A 20,889-nucleotide genomic window follows, 5' to 3' on the forward strand; every position below is an offset into this window, starting at 1 on the left:
TTCTCCTCTTGACCAGCTATTCTGGTCTTGGCTGGAGAGTACATGGCTTCCAATTTGGAGATATAGGTGCATCTCTCACAAGTCTGAGTGTTGGGAGGTAAGAGGAGAGGGTTGTCTGTGTACATGAGGCACTTGCTACACTGCCTCAGAATGCTTAAGTTCATCAGGTTAATAGGAGAAAGCACAGGAAACTGACCTTTAGACATGCCAGGAGGGATGGTCATCATTACTAAGTACTGGAACTGTTTCCTTATATGATCTCTAGTGCTGATAGCACTTATGTGTGCTACAATAATTGCTACAAAAAGCCTGATGAAGTGCTAGCGAATAAGCTAATTAAAGTGCAAGAAAGAAGTGAAAGTTGAAAGGGATGGAAAAAAACTGCCCTAACAGCCAATAAACTACAATTTCAGAGCCAGAAATCACTCATTTTGTGGTAGATAGGCTATCTAGTGCTTACCACTCCCACTGATAAGCTGGAAGGCTTCCCTCTAACACAGAAGGTTCTGGGGAACTCAGAAACTTACAAAACAGTCCTGGATAGAGCAAATCTGTATCTGGACTCTTTTAGTAACAGGAAAGGTGGAAAACAAGCTTAGAACTTTTTTTTTTCAGAAAAAACTATTAACTTATAGCTGGAATACCTCAAAAAGGATTTAAAACCATGCAGCTGAAGATCTGGATACTGCAGACCTGTATTGAGACTCTGCTACTTAATTTTAAGGTTAAGAACTCAGTAAGAAAAAACTCACAGTGGAGCACAGATTAATCACTTATAGTCAAAAGAATAGCACTTGCAGTATGAAAAAATACACCTTGGGATTCATCAAGCCAAAAAATCCGTGCAGGAACAGTGTAGACGTTCCTGCACGGAATATGGCCGCCGAGCGATCCAGCAAACAGCTGATCTGATGTGCACAAGTGCCTTAACACTGTTCCTGCATGGTCACCACTGCCTAATGCTAATTACCTCATTTGCTGGTGAAAACCATGCAAATAAGGTGAATTAGTGATTCAGCAAGCAGGCAGGTGTCCGTGCAGGAACAGTGTTAGTTGCAGAAATGAATAACAAAACAGAGGCATGGCAGCTGCAAAAATAGCATGTATTCTACTTATTAGGCATGACAATGGCCGAATATATGGCCATTGACATTGAAAATAGTTTAGTTTTTTAAAAATAAAAGTTTTATTTTTATTTTTTGGCCGATCTCGGTTGTTTAAGCATAGGGCAGCGGCACGCAAATGGGATCGTGCCGAAAATAAAAAAAAAAATGTGAAAAAGCAATTTTCAAGGAAATCTGCATTTTGCCATTATAGTCAATGGCATGCAGAACGAAAGAAATACCAGGGAACAGTGGTTGCTAAGGGGAAAGGCTCAGTGTGAGTGCAGTAACTATGGATTAAAGCAGTGGGGTATGCAAATGAGGGGAATTTTACTAAATCACAAATTTCTTTTAAGTGTCAGACTGCACCTCACACTGTAAGTGCTCTAAGATGGCCGTGTAAGCAGGAGTAGTAGATGACATCAAAAGGGGGTGTGTCATGCTTGCTGTAAGCACATTTGAGCTCTGCAGGCCATATTTACCCTTAGCTAAGCACAGCTAAGGAAGGGTGTGTGTCTGAGGCTGCCTAGCAGTGTTTACATTGCCTAAACGGGTGTTCACAGCATGCACCCGGTCTTAAACAAAAAAAAAAAAAAAAAAAAACAGGAAATAGAATTATTTACATTTGAGCAGCATGTATGCGTGGCACACTTAGGGGCTTAAAAGGGGTGGAAATGGGAAAGGGGAAAAAAAAAGGGGGAAACAGCAGAAGGAAGGCAGTCAAGGAGAACTACCATAGCTGGCAGTTGGAATGTATCTGAATCAGCCAATTACACAGCCAGCAACCCAGCACACTACTGTAAACTATGCAAACACCATTCAGTCTGTTTTTTCCCACAAACTCTACACCACTCGTGTCCATATTTGGGGAGATGTTAAACTGACAAAACCAATGAAAAATGTTAGGGGCTGCTGTCACTTTGATCCATCAGTATGTGCTAGAGGCTGAGAGTGGTGAAGAGGCTAATGCTGACAACCGTCCCAGACCAAGGAGGTGGAGAAGTGTACAGACCCAGGGTAACCTACCAGTGGCTACATGAGCTGGAGATAGTGGAGAACTACAGGGTGGAGAGGGATATTCTGCTGTAAATCATCAAGCTGTGTTGGCCTCACGTCAGACCCAAAGCCAACAAAGGGGAACCCATCCCAGTGGATATCAAGGTATGTGTAGCCTTAAGAATACTAGCTACAGGTACCTTCCAAAGACCAAGTGGGGATATCATGGGGGTCTCACAGGCATCAGCATCCAGGGTATTCCACCAGTTCCTGTATGCCATACTACCACACGCTGGTGAGCATATATACTTTTCCCACACCCCTGAGGAGTTGACCAGCAATATGCATCTCTCTTCCACTGTATAGCAGAATGCCCTGCTGTACTGACTGCTATAGACTGCATGCATATTTGCATCAAAGCACCACCTGGTGAGCAGGGTAGGGCCTACATAAACTGCAAGGGCTTCCCTTTCATCAACTGCTAGGTCGTGAGTGATGCCCAGCGCATAATCATAAATGTGTGTGCTGGCAGCCCTGGAAGCTATCACGACTCCCACATCTGGCATTCCTTACAGCTGTATCAGGGATTTGCCAGGGGGGGACATCCTATATGGCCATCTGGTGGTGGATGCTGGCTATGCACTGGAGCTGTGGATGATGACACTTATCAGAAATGCACACATACCCACACAAGAATGCCTTAATGAGGCACATGCACAAACCAGGATCATTATAGAACATGTGTTTGGGATGCTCAAGTTATAGTTTTGCTGCCTTGACATATCTGGTGGAGCCTTGCAGTACTCTCCAGCCACATGTGCATACATGTTCATAGTATGTGCCATGCTACACAATATGATCCTGTGGAAACAGCTGCAGTAGGAACAGCATGAGGAAGGGCCACACAGCCCTCCACCATTGCCAAGGTCACCACAGGCACAGAGGGACTCGGAGGAGGAACCTCCTGAGCCAACCCCTGTAGGCAGATGGAGGCATGCCCAATATGCCCATGACTTGGCAAAGAGGCAACTCATAGCACACACTGACACTGTAGAGACTGATATCTCTCTCTGACTCGCACACACAGTAAAAAGGATGCCAAACATGACACTACCTGTGCCTTACCATGTATAGATAGTGTACTGCGTGCATCTGACATGGTCAGGCTTGAAGCACCATCCTCAAAACTGCCTCAGGCACAAGGTAAGTCAGTTGTCCTAACAATGAATGAATAAAGTAGTATGGTCTGATAGTATATCTATGGTATTGATGCAAGCAAGGAAGGGAATTGAGTGGCCGAATGGGATAGCAGCAGACAACTGATACCTATGCGGGACAGCAGGAAATCCATGACAAATACTGGTGTCACCATACTAGGCAGTAGTACTCAAGGTGACAACTGCCACTGCAGTACATGTGGGGTGATGGCCAACTAACTGGGTTGCAATAGGTCACACACATGGATATCAATGAGAGTTCCCATACCCACTCCCAGCCTCACCCAAAAGGACAAGTGCAGATGACCATAAAGAAGGTCTGGCAAAGGCCCACAAATGCTGGCAATGGTTAACATCCCCCTACAGACCTACACAAACATAGTACAACAGGTCTGGCAGTTGCAGTATGGTTCTGAAGGGTAAGAAGTCTGAAACAGAGATGTATGCCATTATAATCTAACCTGTCTTCTCTATTGATATGCCTCCATTCTGCAAGATAAGGTACAATGCAATACTAAATGGAAGCAAACAGTAAGTAAAATACCAGCACAGTCAGTGCAGATGTGTAAAGTCATCAGGTGTGCCCCCCCCCACATAGACATGCAGTAACATTTAAGTTTGTAGAGTAATATCAGTGGAGCACATATTGTCAGGCCTGTCCCAATCAACATGATAATTTGCTGCATGTCTACAATATGCAAGGATCAATGTGCTAAGTATGTGTGTGACAAATAAAGTGGTCAGTATGTGCCCTGGATGTTGTGTCTCAGTGGCCTAGGCACAGTACTGTGGTTGACAGGGTCATGTCCCAAGAACTGCAGTGCCAACTAATCTGTTTGTCAGCTACACCTGCATTAGCAGTTGTACACACTGTCCGGATGTCAATATCAGTCACTGGTGGAAAGATGAACAGGCCATATATAGAAACAGTACACAGGTGGAAGTACCCTACACCGTGCCTATCATAACTCTCAACTGTACACAACTTTGGAATAATGTATAGAGGTTAGCTTCATATTTGTTGTCCCTCTACCATGAAATATTGGTTGCCTGGCCAATCGGTGGCAAACTACAAAAGCCACAGTTACAAAATAATGACAGACTACTGATGTCCACACACAGGGCGGGATAAGGAGAAGGTCACATTTATACCTGTGAGGCAGGTTCCATAAGCTTCCATATCACACATGCACTCAGGTAACCCCCCCCCCCAACAGCCACATGTATCACACTAGTCTGATCTTTGCTGTTGGGAATGATTTCAGAATAACTCCACTGAGTATGGGAAGACACACATGATGCAGTGTGCTGAATCAGTGTCCTATGCAGGTGTGTCCCTAGCTGTAAGCAGCACCCCGGTGATACCCAGACTGATGGATCAATATGAACAGGAAGGATTGCCAGTAACACCTGACCCACCTACCACTGTCACCCCAGGGGGATCCACTGGCTTGCAGCCTGGGAATGTATGAGTGACAGAATGCACTGCCCTGCTACAGATGGCCTGCATCAGTCTCACATGGTCTACATGCCTTTGACAATGACCCATGCCTCACCCATAGTGCCATTGTAGGGAATGTCATGGGGTCCTTACTAACAACCTAACATAGTAAACAGAAATCAAATGAAAGGCCATGCTGCCAAATGCCAGTAGCATGCCTCTCAACCTCCCAGAGCAAGAACTGTGGATAAAGCCATAAATATTGCTAGGATAAAGGTCCAGCTATAGGGATACTTCTGTGATATTGCTGTCATAATGTTAAAAAGAGGATAGAATAATAGAGGGGGTGTAGAAGCATGGATGCCATAGAGGGTGTGAAGTCTAAAACTCTAATGTCTGGTCATAATTCCCCCTGACTGCAACCCCCTGAGTGAATAGCAACAAACCTGCCTGTAAACCACAATGTGAAGGGAAACCAACCAGATATATGAGGCATGGCTCTGGATAACCTGGGAGAATCTGTACAGTTGAGAGGTATGCCCACACCAGGATATGACCTGTCAGGTAAGATGAGAAATGCACAACAAGGAGATCCCCAGCCAACATACCACTAAGGTGCTGGGCCATTTACACAGGTCCATCAGTCAACTGGTTATAGCCACCACTCCACAATGGCCGGATTGTGCTGGAATGTCTAGCCTTTGCCTCAGAATATTGGTCTGTGCATCATCTCTCTTGTATTTCCCTGTTAAATAACTGTGATCAACCAATGATATCTGGCTGTAGTTGATGACACAATACAATACAGTGTCACACATTACATATGCCAGAAAATATCTGCTAAAACTAACCATGTTACACAAGCAACACAGACAGTAATAAGAAACATAGTTACAGTATCCACCTATGTTTGGCACATTGTGTCCCCATATTGGCAACCTGTCCATAGATATCTTGCAGAAACAGGTTGCAAGGTATAGCTGCAGCACACAACACTCTGGACTGGAGTACAACTTTCCCTGGAATGGGTTCCCACACTCAATATAGAAGGTTATACTGGGCATGCTCCTACACTTAGAGAAAAAAAGCCCATGTCTGAAACCACAGAGGATTGTAAATATCTATAATTTGCAGATGTCTGTGCAAACACCAATATGTAAACCTTTTGGTCTTCACATACACACACATATTGGTCAGGAAAACCCACAGCCATCTGTAGGTGGAACATATGTGGTAAATCTGCATCCACTGTATGTGATACACACACATATCTATAGCCAACATACTACAATATGTCAACCATACACACACATAGACATGGGGAAGAGAGAGACAGTGAGTGATAGAGACAGTTGCATTATGAGGCCTTTCCCACCCAGTAGACATCCCATACCACAGCCCCACTTTAGAAGATCTGCTGATGTATGTCACCTTAGAAGTACCATTGGATGAGCTTCAGTCCTGTAAGCTCAATAGCACTTGTGATAAATATGTAACATACTAGAGGAAATAAGTAGATAGGTAGGGGTTCTAATCCTAGCCCTGGCAAATGTAAATGTGTGCATGTGTGTGCATGTGTGTGTGTGTGTGTGTGTGTGTGTGTGTGTGTGTGTGTGTGTGTGTGTGTGTGTGTGTGTGTGTGTGTAGGTGTAGGAATTGCTGTTTTAGTCCAACACACCTAGTACACATCCCATTGTCCCATATCACAAGATCTGCTGAGGGCATTCACCTTCAAAATATCTTTTGTTAGCTATCACCCCTATAGGCTCTGTGGTGCTTGTGATAACTGTGTAACACTATAGTACCACTAGCTATTTATGTAGCAGTTCTAATCTCGGTCCTGGCAAATGTAAAAGTGTGTCTGTGTGCGAGTGTGCGTGAGTGTGTGTTTGTAGGTTAGTGATTTTGAGGCCATTCACACTTATTGCACTTCCCATTGCTCTACTTTAGCACTCCTGCTGATGTCAGTCACCTTTAAAGATCCCTTTGGTCAGCCCTCATCCCTATAGGCTCTGTGGCACTTGCAATAATTGCATAATACTATAGTGAAACAAACTAGTTAGGCAGGAGTTCTAATCACAGTCCTGGTAAATGTAAACATTTGTGTGTGTTTGTAGGTTAATGATTTTGAGGCCATTCACAATCAGTACACTTCCCATTGCCCTACTTTAGCACTCCTGTGGATGTCAGTCACCTTCAAAGATTCCTTTAGTCAGCCCTCAGCCCTATAAGTTCTGTTGTGCTTGTGATAACTGTATAATACTACAGTACAACAAACAAGTTAGGTAGGAGTTCTAATCTCAGTCCTGGCAAATGTTAAAGTGTGTGTGTTTGTAGGTTAATGATTTTGAGGCCATTCATGCTCAGTACACTTCCCATTGCCCTACTTTAGCACTCCTGCTGATGTCAGTCACTTTTAAAGATCCCTTTGGTCAGCCCTCAGCCCTATAAGCTATGTAGCGCTTGCGATAGCTGTGTAATACTGTAGTGCAACAAACTAGTTAGGTAGGAGTTCTAACCTCAGTCCTGGCAAATGTACAAGTGTGTCTGTTTGTGTGAGTGTGTGTATATCTGTAGGTTAACGTATTTTGTGGCCGTCCACAACCAGTACATCTCAAAGTGCTATACTTTACAAGGGCTGCTGATGTCCCTCACCTTAGAAGTATGTTGGGATGCCTTTCACCCTCTAAGCTCTGTGGTGTGTGTGATAAATGTATAACACTTTAGTAGCAATAACTAGATAGGTAGAGGTTTGAATCCCAGTCCTGGTAAGTGTGTGTGTGTATGTGTGTGTGTGTTTTGTTATGAACCATATCCATTGTGGAGGCGGGTTTTGCAAAATTTTTGTGTGGTCCACCCAGTACACATCTAGATGTCCACTGTACAGGGCCCACTGTTGTCAACCACTGTAGTGGTAGCTGTGGACACTCTGCAGATCTATAAGCTGTCTGCCATGTGAACTAACTATGTGACAGTATGGACTGAAAAACAAGACAGTCCAGACTTCTAATCCTTTGATAGCATTCCCCACTCAGGAATCATAGACAAACGCACCCATCTAGGCATCGACTCCTATGTCACTAGGTGGGTTGCATACTGGCTTATGCATGGAACCCACAGTGTGAAGGCAGCAGACTCCATGTCATACTGCCAACCAGTCACAAGTGGATTACCACAGGGTCTGGTCCTGGGTCCCTCATGTTTGTTATGTATGCCTCTGACATCCAGCTCAACACGAAGGGACCCTGGCTGACAATGTTTGCAGACAATTTCAAGGTGGGTGCTATGTTTACATCCCCATATCATGTTGACATCCAGCATAAAGTCCCCACTGAGACCTCCAACTGTTGTCAGAACACTGGCCTTAGGCTGGATGTAAAGAAACATGTTTTAATCCCCTGTGGAATCAATGTGCTTTCCATGAATTAGCACATTGATGGTAGCCCAATGGACACAGAAGTCCTTATATGTGGCACATCTCATAACTAAGGGTGTTTCATCCAGGAAGGAAGAGGTCAATGTCTCCCTCTACTCTCCCCTCATTAGGCCAACCATCAGGTACTATGGCCCATTTGCCATGTAGCTCACTAGACACCTGCAACAACTGTGGAGGCTGCAAGTGTACCTCCCAAATAGGACCCTAGCCTTTAATCAACTGTCCTATATGGACAGTGTCCAATACCTCCAAGTATTCTCGGCCACATCTTGACTACTTACAGGCAATCCCTGCTTGACTGACAATGCCATGTCTGGCCAGCTGTGTTAGGAATGCCCTATCTAGTGAAACTCCAATCTATATGCACCACATGCCATGGATACCTCAACCTCATTACCACAATCAACAGAACATGCTGGGGGCAGGTCCATAACCCAGCGAGTGGCCACATTATGCAATATATGTCACATACATGTCAATCAGAGCACCTCAATGGCCCTCATCAAGAGAAATCTGGATGAGTGGATGGGGAATTTAACTGTCACCCTGGGCGCATCACTCAAGTGGTAATAGTCGATAGACACACTGGGAACAAATGTCAGGTGGCATGATGCCAGGATACTCCCATGGGCTAGGATTGTCATGGCTCCATACCCATTACCCTGGAACACACCTATGAACACATGATCTTATGAATCTCAGTACTGGCAAATGTGTGTGTGTGTGTGTGTGTGTGTGTGTGTGTGCATTACTGTGTATACAAGTGTTTGTGAGTGTGTAAACTTGTAGGTAAAAGTACTTTGAGGCCTTTCTCACCCACTACACCCCTCATTGCCATACATTGCAAGGGCTGCTGATGTTATTCACTGTAAAGGTACCTTGTGACACTCTTCACCCTACAGGCTCCCTGGTGCTTGGGTTAACTGCATAACACTGTAGTACCAATAACTACATAGGCAGGAGATCCAGTATTAGTCCTGGCAAATGAGAGCATGCGTGTGTATGTGTGTGCAAGTGTTTGCAAGTGTGTATATGTTTAGGAGACAACATTTTGAGACATCACTCTCCCTTTACACTGCTCATTTCCATACTCTACAAGGGCTGGTGATGTTACCCACCTTAGAAGACACATGGAACCATCTGCACCCTACCAGCTCCATGGTGTGTGCGATAAATGCATAGCACTGTAGTAGCAGTAACTAGATAGATAGTGGTTCTAACCTGAGTCTAGGCAAATGTGTGATTGTGTGTGTTTGAGAACAGTGAACTGTGTTTGAGTGAGTACTATATCTAATGGGGTGTGGGTTTTACATTTTTAGACCATGGTACTCCCAGTACATGTCTCAAGGTCCACTGTATGAAGCCCGCTGTCTCCATCAACCGTAGAGGTATCAGATGACACTCTTCAGCCCAATAATGGCCGTACTGTGTGCAGGAACTATGTGACAGTTTCTACTGACTGATGAGATAGGCAGAACTGATAAACTCAAGTTTGGCAAATGTGTGTATGATTGTATCTGTGTTGGTCATTGTGTATATTTCTGTAGGATAGAGTATTTTGAGTCCATTCTTACCCAGTACATCTCCCATTGCCATACTGTACAAGGGCTGGTGATGTTGTTCACCTTAGAGGAACTGTGGAACACACTTCACTCTACAAGCTCTGTGGCACATGCAATAAATGCCTAACACTTCAGTAGTAATAACTAGATATGTAGTGGTTCTAATCTCAGTCCTGTAAAATGTGTGTGTGTGTGTGTGTGTGTGTGCGTGTGTGTGTGTGTGTCTGTGTGTGTGTGTGTGTGTGTGTGTGTGTGTGTGTGTGTGTGTGTGTGTGTGTGTGTGTGTGTGTGTGTGTGTGTGTGTGTGTGTGTGTGTGTGTGTGTGTAAGACCAATATCCTTAGTGTGTGTGCTTGAGTGAGGCATATATCCATTGGGTGGCTATGTTTTACAATTTTAGGCCATCGTACTCCCAGCACACATCCTACATTCCACTCTACAAGGGCTGCTTTTTACATCAACCGTAGAGATATCTGTACACACTCTGCAGACCTATAAGCCCTGTGCTGTGTGCAACAGCTATTTAACAGTATAGAATGAGCAGCTAGAGAGGCAGGGTTCCTAATCACAATACTGGCACACTTGTGTGTGTGCATTGGTGTGTATAGCAGTGTTTGGGGGGGTGTGCACTCATGCATGACATTATTATGAAACCTGTCATACCCACTACATCACCCATTGTCATACTTTACAAGGGCACGTGATGTTACTCACTATACATGTACTTTGGAAATTCATGCACTATGAGCTCTGTGCCACCTGTGATAACTGCCTAATACTGTACTACCACTAACTAGATGGTAGGGATTTCAAACCCAACACTGGCAAATTATGATCATGTGTGTGTGTGTGTGTGTGTGTGTGTGTGTGTGTGTGTGTGTGTGTGTGTGTGTACGTGTGTGTGTGAACAGTATTCTCTGTGTGTTGGATCAACACAATACCCTCTGGGTGTGTGGGGTTTACATATCTGAGGTGTGTTCCACCCATTACACTTACCATTGTCCACTGTGCAAGAGCTGCTGATGTCAGCCACCATACACTTACCTGTATACAACCCTCAGCCCTATAAGCTATGTGGCGCATGCAATAACTGTTATACAGACCTGTTAATTGTGTACAATTGTACACTGGATATGACCCACTCAATGTGTTACCACACTGCCATACCCCATGTAGATAATATTTGCAGGGCCACATCCTGCTGACACACAGACACCTAGCACACAAACAGAATACATTATAGAGACCACATTCAGTCAGCATTAATAACAAAAATAATGCATCATGGCTGGACAGCTACACACTCTGACGTGTAACCATTAAACATGCTGGCTGACAACACTTTGCACAGCATTACATTGCTAAACTGTACTAAATTCACCCTGTGCATCAGAACCATATTAGCATGTCCCTGCATTGATGGTTTAAAAGACAGGGATGTGGCACAGGTATCATCATATGCACAGGGTGTACTGTGGGTTTGCCAGAGGCCTAGACTGGGCCATTTGGTTGACATCATGTGTGTGTGTCTGGGAGGTGTTCATGAAATCAGCCATGCAGAGGTGGTGTGAGTCTGGAGGTGACCTGGCTGTGATGATGATGTGTGTGTGTATGGCTGCACACAGTCATGCCATGTGGCTGCCCTATACAGGGGTATGTTGGACAGCTGTGGACCATGCATGGCAGGGTGTACAGTTCACCATCTCTGGCTATGGACATGGGAACTGGGCCTCCCAGGGGACCCACTGGCACCACAAGGCCCAAGGTCAGATGTAATACTACTCCCCAATGGTGACTGCTGTCTGATGGATCCACGTCCCTGTTGGAACTAGCTAGGAATATGTGCCCATAGTCTGCTGCATTGTGGCATGCACAGCAACCCCCCTGTAGTCATGCTGCTGGTACTGCCACTACGGGAGCGAGAAGTTGCATGGCCACATGGACCCTCAGCTGTTTGTTCTGTTGTTCTATGTCCATGTGGCTGATGGCCAACTCTCCCCACATGCTCTAACACAGACATTCCATGGTCGAGGATTGACACCACCTCACCCAACCATCTATCCATGACCTCAGCATAATAACAGTGGGCATTAGCAAGACCATAGATGTTGTCATGCATAGCAGGAAGAGTTGCATTTGCGATCCTGAGAATCTGTCTGGTGTTATGTTCATTATGTGCCTGTGTCCCCATGATGGTCTGAAACATACATCTGGTGATATCTGCTGTGGCACATGTGACAGGGGCATGATAGGCAGCAGTCATCCTTTGAGCACCCCTGTCTCTCCACCTGTGTGGGACCTCGCCTGTTATCTGGCTATAGCTTGGGTTTACAAACACACTTGCCATAATTACCACACTTACCTGTCCCATGCCACCACATGACAACTATCCATTATCTATGGCCACTGGTGATAGGTTATGTGCAGGTATTGTGACTGTGTGTGGGGATGGGGTGGACAACAGTGGAATGCCAACCAGTGGCATAGATTCAGCCCCTGACAACCCCACGTGTGCCTCACTATGCCTATCATCATTGTCAGAGTCTGCAGAGACGCTGACATCAGTTTCCAAGCAGGAGGGACCCCGAACCCCATTATCACCTGTGAGGGGAAGACAATATATGTAAATTAATACCTGTACATTATGGTTGACTGCCACACACACAGACACGCACACAGACACTTACAGGTGAGGTGGCACAAAGCTATTACACAGATCTCACATTATCCAAAAGGTGACATGCACGACACATGGCCCTCAACATCATGCATTGCAGCCATTCTTAATCCTTGTTACTAACAATATACATCTCTGGGATGCATGAGTAGTGTTAGTAGGTGACATCCATTCCCCTAGCATGCACTGCACCCATGTACACATTATTGCTGTTCACTTGTATAGCACAGCGGCAACTACTGTAGACCATACCTCACAACTGCACAAATCATTGAGGAATGTGTAGATGTCTGGCACATATGTTTGCTCTGTTCCACACAACCCCTATCTGTTCGTTTGACATATAACTGGGATGATATGAGGATTGATGTCACTAATTAATGACATACAGTTGATTTGTAGAGCTCATCACCATCAGTGAATGTCTGTTCAAACAAATCCTGTTACACCAACAACCTTCTAAGCTTAACACAGATATGATAAGTGTACACACCCCTGTTAACATGCCAGGCTCTTGTATTATATAAAATGAGACCACAATACTGCATTCAAAAACATTACCCACCTTAAATGTGACATATGACTTATACAATCCAATCGAGAAACAAGCACGTGTTAGTTGTGAAATATATTGAGTGAGAGGTGTACGATATGGTGGCTGCATAATTGTGAACACCCTTAAACCAACGCTTTTTTGAAGCACCTGTTAAGTGAATTATAGCAGTCACTCTTCATGGGAAGGGGTATATCAGCATAGCACATCTTGACTTGGCATTATTTGGACAGTCTTCCCTGCAAAGGTCCCCCAACTCTGTCAGATTGAAAGGTCAGCTCATGTGCACAGCCATTAGAGGTCACACTGGGGGTTTACTATTGGTGTTAAGTCTGGGCTTTGTCTGGCCCAATTCATACCCTTGATTGTATTTAGGTGGAGCCATTCTTAGGTAGCTTTGGATGTATGCTTCAGGTCATTGTCATGTTGGAAGCTGAAACTCCTCTCCATCCTCAGCCGTCTTGCAGATGCTTGACGGCTTTGGCCCACATGTGAGTGTTATTTGATTCATAATTCCCTCCACCATGCCTACAGGCATAGTTCCAGCTAATGAATAGCAACCCCAAAGCAGAGCACTGCCACCAGCGAGCTTCAAGGTGTGGATGGTGGTCTTTAGGTGAAGTGAGGTGTTGCTTGTGCATCACACGTAGCTTTAGGGATTGAACCTTGGTCTCATTACACCATTACACATTTCAGCACATGCCTTTGGGAGACTTGATGTTATGTTTTGCTACTTGTACACAGCCCTAGATGGTGTTAGATGTGGGTAAATGCTTCTGTCTACTGACCCCACCCCATAGGCCAGACTTATGCAGAATCCAGGCAATTGTTGCCACATGTATTACACAGCCAGTACTTGCCAGAGATTCCTGCAACTCCATCAGTGTTGCTGCATGTCTCCTGGCAACCTCCCTGACCAGTTCCTGACATGTCTTTTCATGTGTTTCGGAAGAACATCTGGTTCTTATCAACAGTACTGTTGTCCCATATTTAATCTACCTTTTGATGACTGCCTCCACTGTGTTCCATGGTATATGCAATGCTGTGGTAATGTTGTACCCTACTCTGACTGATACCTTTCAAATATAAGATCCATTTGATGCTTTGCAAGCTGTATGCAAGCTATGGCTGCTTCTGTTACAGGCAACTGAGCAAATGTCATGAATACTCTGCTCGGACAGCAGACCGTTATTCGGTGTTACATTGAGTCCTTGTACTTGATGGCAGGTGTGTACCCAAGCACAGTGAATGCTGTCAGTACATCACAAGCTGCTTTCACAATATGTTATTTTGAGGGTGTGCACACATATGCATCAAGCATATTGTAAGGTTTGTATACCCCATATTTGGTGCCCTAATATGTTTTTCTGTTTTACAAGTTAATTGTTCACGTTATGGTCACATTACTGGTTGGAAAAGGTGTGGAATGTAATATTGTGGTCTCTTGTTGTATATATCAGAAACACTTGGCATCTTAACAGGGGTGTGTACACTGTTGTATCCACTGTATAGGATGAATGTTGCATACATGTTCCTACCACAGCCAGTTTGTCCCCCCATTTTGTTGGTCTCTGTCCAGACATCTTGCACTGACAGTTTGTGAGGTATGTTACAGGAATGTTACATATCCTTCAGATAGGCTCCTGTGGTGACCACTGTGATAGACTGCAGTTAACACTACCACAAGTGAACATGCACATCAAGCAATATGGACAGGTGTGACAGTTGTGTGCATGGCAAATAGTATGGCCTTAACATGCCTGGGGTATTGGCAAACCACAACAAAACAATTCCATACTCACCAGCTCCAGGCTGCTGTCCCACTTGTAGACTAGAGGGACCTAAATAGTTGTGGGAGAGAGGTATTGTCAGCAGACTCATATGTGGCCTTGGTACAGGATGGAAGCAGCATTTCTGCACATTAACAGTACAACCCCCAATACTATAAAATATGCTGCCCATCACAACAGATGTGCACTTCTGTGTATTACAAATCCCCGTCCACAACTGCTATCTTGTCTGACATATGCATGTAGATACTCTACAGATACAACTATGTATGCTACAGTACTCTAGTAATGTGCACTGGGACCTTACCTTCATGCTCTTCATCCATTGTGTGGCTGCCACCCACCTCCACAATGCTGGATTCTGGATCCTGTTGTATAGATGGGGTGGCTACTCCAAGGTTGATGAGGAGCTCCTCAGTGGATGTCAGTGGGGCCTGCATGGCTGGGCCCCCACTTGTGGCTAAGCGGTCCCTGGCTACAGCAGCAGCCCTTCACCTGGCATTGCATATGAGGACGGTTGTATGATGCCGGACCTGCTCATAGGTTCGTGCGTGTAGGCTGACATCATTTACTCTGTGGACTAGGTCATTCCACAGGGCGGTCCTCTCCCACAGATGTTGTTGGCCATGGTCAAACATGATTCCATGGTTATGGATGATGGTTTCTATGATGATAGCTGTCTCAGCATCTGTATACGGTGGAAGCCTAGGATGCTGCATACCACCTGCGAGACATAAAAAGGGAAACACATGATAGGACCTCATACAGTTGTCAAAACCACTCACAACTACACCATACCCCTCTAATCTATCAGCACAACATCAGCTTGCATTGCACTCCTGGCCCTGATGTGTCATATTCCCCCCAAAGATGGACAGTTAATTGCATAATCCTCTATTCCCCATTCATTTCTTTGTAGAGGGATGACAGTGGCCATCTTACATGTGGATTGGGTGTGGATAGTGCCGAGGCTGTGTTTGACTACTGTGTGTGATGTAACTGTGAGCACATGCCTGAGTTCATGTAGGATGCAGACAGGGATGTTATCAGGCCCCATGGAGACTTGTTTTTGTTGTTTTTCAGTAGGCAATATGTACCTGGTCACCGTTGATGAGGGGATGGGTGCGGTTGATGTGCATATCCCCCTATATGGATGGGGGGATGGGGGGTGATGTTCACACCTAACCTGTCTGAGCAGGTTGTCTATAGCCATGGCACGTGTGTATGAGGTGTGATTTACCACCAGTACAGGGTGAATTGTGTTGTTGCCTTTGAGATTGACAACATATGTGGAGACACCCTTGTAATTGTAATTGGCTTTGGTGGTGTGGATATATCTGATTTGTACTCATAGGTAGCCTTACAGGGAATCACCTGTGACCTAACATGCTTGTTCTGATAGAGGTGGACATGCTTCCAAGTTGTTGTCTGCACCTATGTGGCCCAGTACAGCCAATATAGCAACCTATTATGTGGTTTGTGTATTGCTGCTGTCCACCAAAGGGGATTACTCTACCTTGGTGGAGGTGGATTTTACAGGTCAGGTATTGCTGAGTCCATACAGCTACAGTGGATATAAAAGTGTACACACCCCTGTTACAATGCCTGGTCTTTGTGATATCATAACATGACACCACAATAATTCATTTCAAAACAATTTCCACCTTTAATGTGACCTATAGCCTGTACAATTCAATTGAAAACATAATATCTTATGGGAAAACATATGCAAATTAAAATCAGTACAATAAGCTGGTTGCAGGAGTGTGCACACCCTTAAATTGATACTTTGTGGAAGCACCTGTTGAGATAATTACAGCATTCAGTCATCTTGTGTCGGAGTCTATCATCATGGCACATCATTACTTGGCAATAGTTACCCACTCTTCCTTGCAACAGCACTACAGATATATCAATTTGTGAAAGCATCTTTTGTGCACAGCCCTATTCAGGTCAACCCACAGATTTTCTATTGGATGTAGGTCTGGGCACTGGCTGGCACATTCCCAAACTGTAATTTTCATCTGGTGAACCCCTTCTTTTGTTGATTTGGATGTATGCTTGGGGTCATCGTCATGTTGACAGGTAAAATCCCTCTTCATCTTCAGCTTTCTAGCAGATGACTGAAGGTTTTTGGACAAAAATGATTGGCATTTGGAACTGTTAATAATTCCCTCCACCTTGACTAAAGGTCCAGTTCCAGCTTAAGAAAAGCAAACCCAAATCATGATACTGCCACCACCATGCTTCACTGGTAGGATAGTGTTCTTTTGGTGATGTGAAGTGCTGTTTTGGGCCAAACATACCTTTTGGAATTGTGGGCCAAAGGTTCAATGTTGGTCTCATCAGACCATGACGCATTGTCCAGTATGGTTTTGGGAGACTTGATGTAGTGTATGGCAATGTTTGTCTGGCCCTGGATGTTTTTCTGTGTAAGATGGCTTCCATCTTCCAATCCTACCCATAGGCCAGACATATGGGGAATACAGAATATTGCTGTCACATGTGGTACACACCCAGTACTTGGCAGGCATTCCTGCAGCTCCTTCAGTGTTGCTGTAGGTCCCCTGGCAGCCTTTATGGCCAGTTGTTGTCTTGTCATTTCATCCATTTTGGATGGACATCCAGGTGTTTGCAGTTTCACTGTTGTCCCATATCTTTTCCACTGTTTTCTCAAAAATTTTTTTTTTATTTTTCAGATAAATTTGAATGAATTCCATAGTATTTATACATAGCATCTTAAATAACTATGTACACTATTTACATTAGCCTGACACTATGTCCAATCGGTTATCAGAGTGTCTGATCAATTATTATATAGTGTCAATCAGTGATAAGACTTTTCTCCAAGGGTTGTTGATAAATGGCTTTGGATAAATTCTTAGTTCTTTAATTTTAATTTTCAATAATGCTGTGGTCTTCAGTAGGCTGTAGAAGTCTTCCAAAGTTGGTATTGTGTTTTTATTCCATCTTCTTGTTATACACTTCTGTGAAATTGCAAGTATAGTTCATACTAAATACATGTTTGACCTATTCAAATGAGGACTTTTGTTCACATTTAATAATACAAGAGCTTTAGTTAAATAAAATGATTCATTAAATAAAACTTGTAGAAAGTTATTAATACCATTCCAAAATGGCTTAATTTTAACACAATCAAAGAAAATGTGGTTCCAATCTGGAATGTGTACTTGCTCACATCACCAACATATTCCTTTTATGGAAGAACTAATTTTACTGATTTTTATCTGGGGTTAAGAATGCTCTGTGCAAGCATTTCCAATTAAAACTTTCCAGTATTGTGTAAAAGATGTATATTTTATTGATAATAAGATATTTGTTGTAATATCGTCAGTTAACTGTATTGAGTGTCCTTTTGTTATATATTTCCAATATGAGGTTTTGGGTGTTGTTTTATAGTTTATCAATATTTTGTACAATTTTTGAAATACTGTTTCCATGTCAAAGTCATTATATTGCATGTTTACTGAATTACTTAACTGTAAACTGCTTTTTTATACTGAGAGTTGTATTTTCTGTTTGTGAGTGCTCTATCCGTGCTTTTCTGTGCATTTTTGATTTTTTGAGGTTTCTGTGTTCTAGTCTAGTCTGTTTGCAGTTAAAAACATTCTCTATAGTCTGCTTGCTCCTTGATCTGTTTAAAACTTTAATTTAGCGGCTACAGCTAGTAACTGTAATAGTGTGCATTACTATAATTGCATTTTTATTTAATTAATAAATTGTAAACTGCTTTTTCATACTGAGACTTGTATTTTATCTTTGTGAGTGCTCTTTCTATGCATTTAAAGTGAGGTTTCTGTGTTCTGCTCAGGTGGCATAATCTTGATAGAGACCTGCTGTTGTCCAGGCCTGGTAGTTTTGTTTTTTGAGTTTCCTGTGTTTCTGGCAGCCATTTTCTGCTGATAGTCTGTCTTCATTATTATTGAGAGCAGCAGGGTTTCCTGACCTTCTGTAGTAGGAGTGCTACAGAATCCAGAAAGCCCAAAATTTTGAAGATGAAAATCCAGAGACCAAAATCTTGAAAGTTCAAAATACTGAAAATTCACAATTCTGAAAACTCAAAATCTTGAAAACACACAGGATACCAAACACTCACTATATTCCAGCACAAGTATATACAGAAACAACTAAAACACACACTATATTACTGTTCTCCAAGTATAAGCAGGGGGGCAAGCCCCCCTGCACCCCACATGTGGGGGGGCTGCACCCCAACACCCCCTACTACTTAAATATATCAACTCCAAGATTGCACTTAGTGTAGTGAAGAGCAATCTCGGAGTTGATATATTCAGGTATCAGGGGGTGTGGGGGTGCAGCCCCCCACATGGGGGGGCAAGGGGGCTTGCCCCCCTGCATATAGTTGAAGGGTAATATGTTTCTATATGTACTTGTGCGGGAATATAATGAGTGTTGGTATCCTGTGTGTTTTCAGGATTTTGAGTTTTCAGGATTTTGAACTTTCAGGATTTTGGTCTCAGGATTTTGGTCTTCTTGCCACCCCTATAATGCCTTTTTAGGCAAGGTTCAAATGACAAATTCACCATCATAACAGGTACAAGCAAGCAAAATCTGAGGGTAATGCTACTCAATGCTAGAAGTCTAAACCCCAAAATGCACTCACTCGAGGTATTCCTTAAAATGGAGAACATCAACATCTGTGCAGTGACAGAGACCTGGTTCAAAGCTCCAGAGAGCACCCCTGCATTACCAGGCTATAATTCATGCCACACCTTTCAGCCACCTAACCCAGACCGAAACACTAAAGGTGGAGGAGTGTCCATATTCATTAAGGATATCCACACCTCCAAGCTAGTTGCTCAGCATAATGCATCTGAGATTATCCAAGTTCAACTAACTCTGGGCAAGACTGCAATGCAGATTGTAGCTTGCTACAGACCCCCCACCATGCCCCAGGATTCCAACTCCTCTTTTCTTGATACAATGGAAAATATTAGAGTACAACCCAACACCCTAATAATGGGTGATTTCAACTACCCTACTATTAACTTGGAAAACTACTCATGTACCAACTCTTTTGCTCAACGTTTTCTGGAATTCATAAAGTCCAACACCTTGGATCAACTTATCAACACCCCCATCAGGGGCAGCAATATCCTAGACCTGGTCATCACCAGCATGGGCGACCAGTGTTCCACACCAGAGGTTAATTCCTCATTGGTCAGATCCGACCACAAGTTAATCACCCTACACATCCACCCCCCCCCCCATTAGGGAAACAGCTGTAAAAAATTTCTCCAAAGCCAACTTCACGCTTCTTAAGACAGAAGTGGCAAACTTCACGACACCCATGCAGATGGACAATAGAGGTACAACTGCTGAATCCTACATAAATGCACTTTATAAGCACTTACACGGGTGCATGGATCATGCTATCCCTAACAGAACCAAGATGCTATCTTCCAAAAAAAGGAAGCCAATCTGGTGGTCTTCTGCCATAAAAAACTCTACAACAGAAGAAAGAAACTGTTGCAAATAAGAGTCAAATCCCATGATTGGAGGAACTCCCTGGTCAGCATCAGTAAGAAGCTGAGATCCCTCATAAAATCCTCCAAAGCTAGTTATGAAAACAAAATCACCACTGATTGTAAAGACAACCACAAAGCATTCTATAGCTATGTCAAGAATCTCAATGGCAACACTCAGATCTGCTCTGAGTTACAGCACAATAGCACTAAATATACAGAACCAACTGATATTGCCAACATCCTGGCAGATAGATTCAGTGCTAACTTTACCCCCCTCTCACTCCCTAAAGGGCCCATCTCTATACCGAAAGAATGCAAAGTTCCTATAATCACAGCTGCACAGGTAAAGACCTAACTCTCCAAAGCCAATAACACAGCATCAATGGGACCTGACAACATCCTAGGCTGCCTTCTACACTAACTACAGAATGAACTGGCAGCCCACCTAAGTACCATGTTCAGTCATAGTCTCACTTCAGGCTTTGTGCCCATCGAATGGCGCACTGTGACAGTTATCCCACTCCACAAAGGGGGAGCCATGGCAGACCCCTGGAATTACCACCCCATTAGCCTGATGAGCCTGGTCTGCAAGGCCATGGAACATA

Source organism: Protopterus annectens, chromosome 3.part0 (genome assembly GCF_019279795.1).
Source record: "Protopterus annectens isolate FY-2018-M chromosome 3.part0, PAN1.0, whole genome shotgun sequence".
Lineage (NCBI taxonomy): Eukaryota > Metazoa > Chordata > Ceratodontiformes > Protopteridae > Protopterus > Protopterus annectens.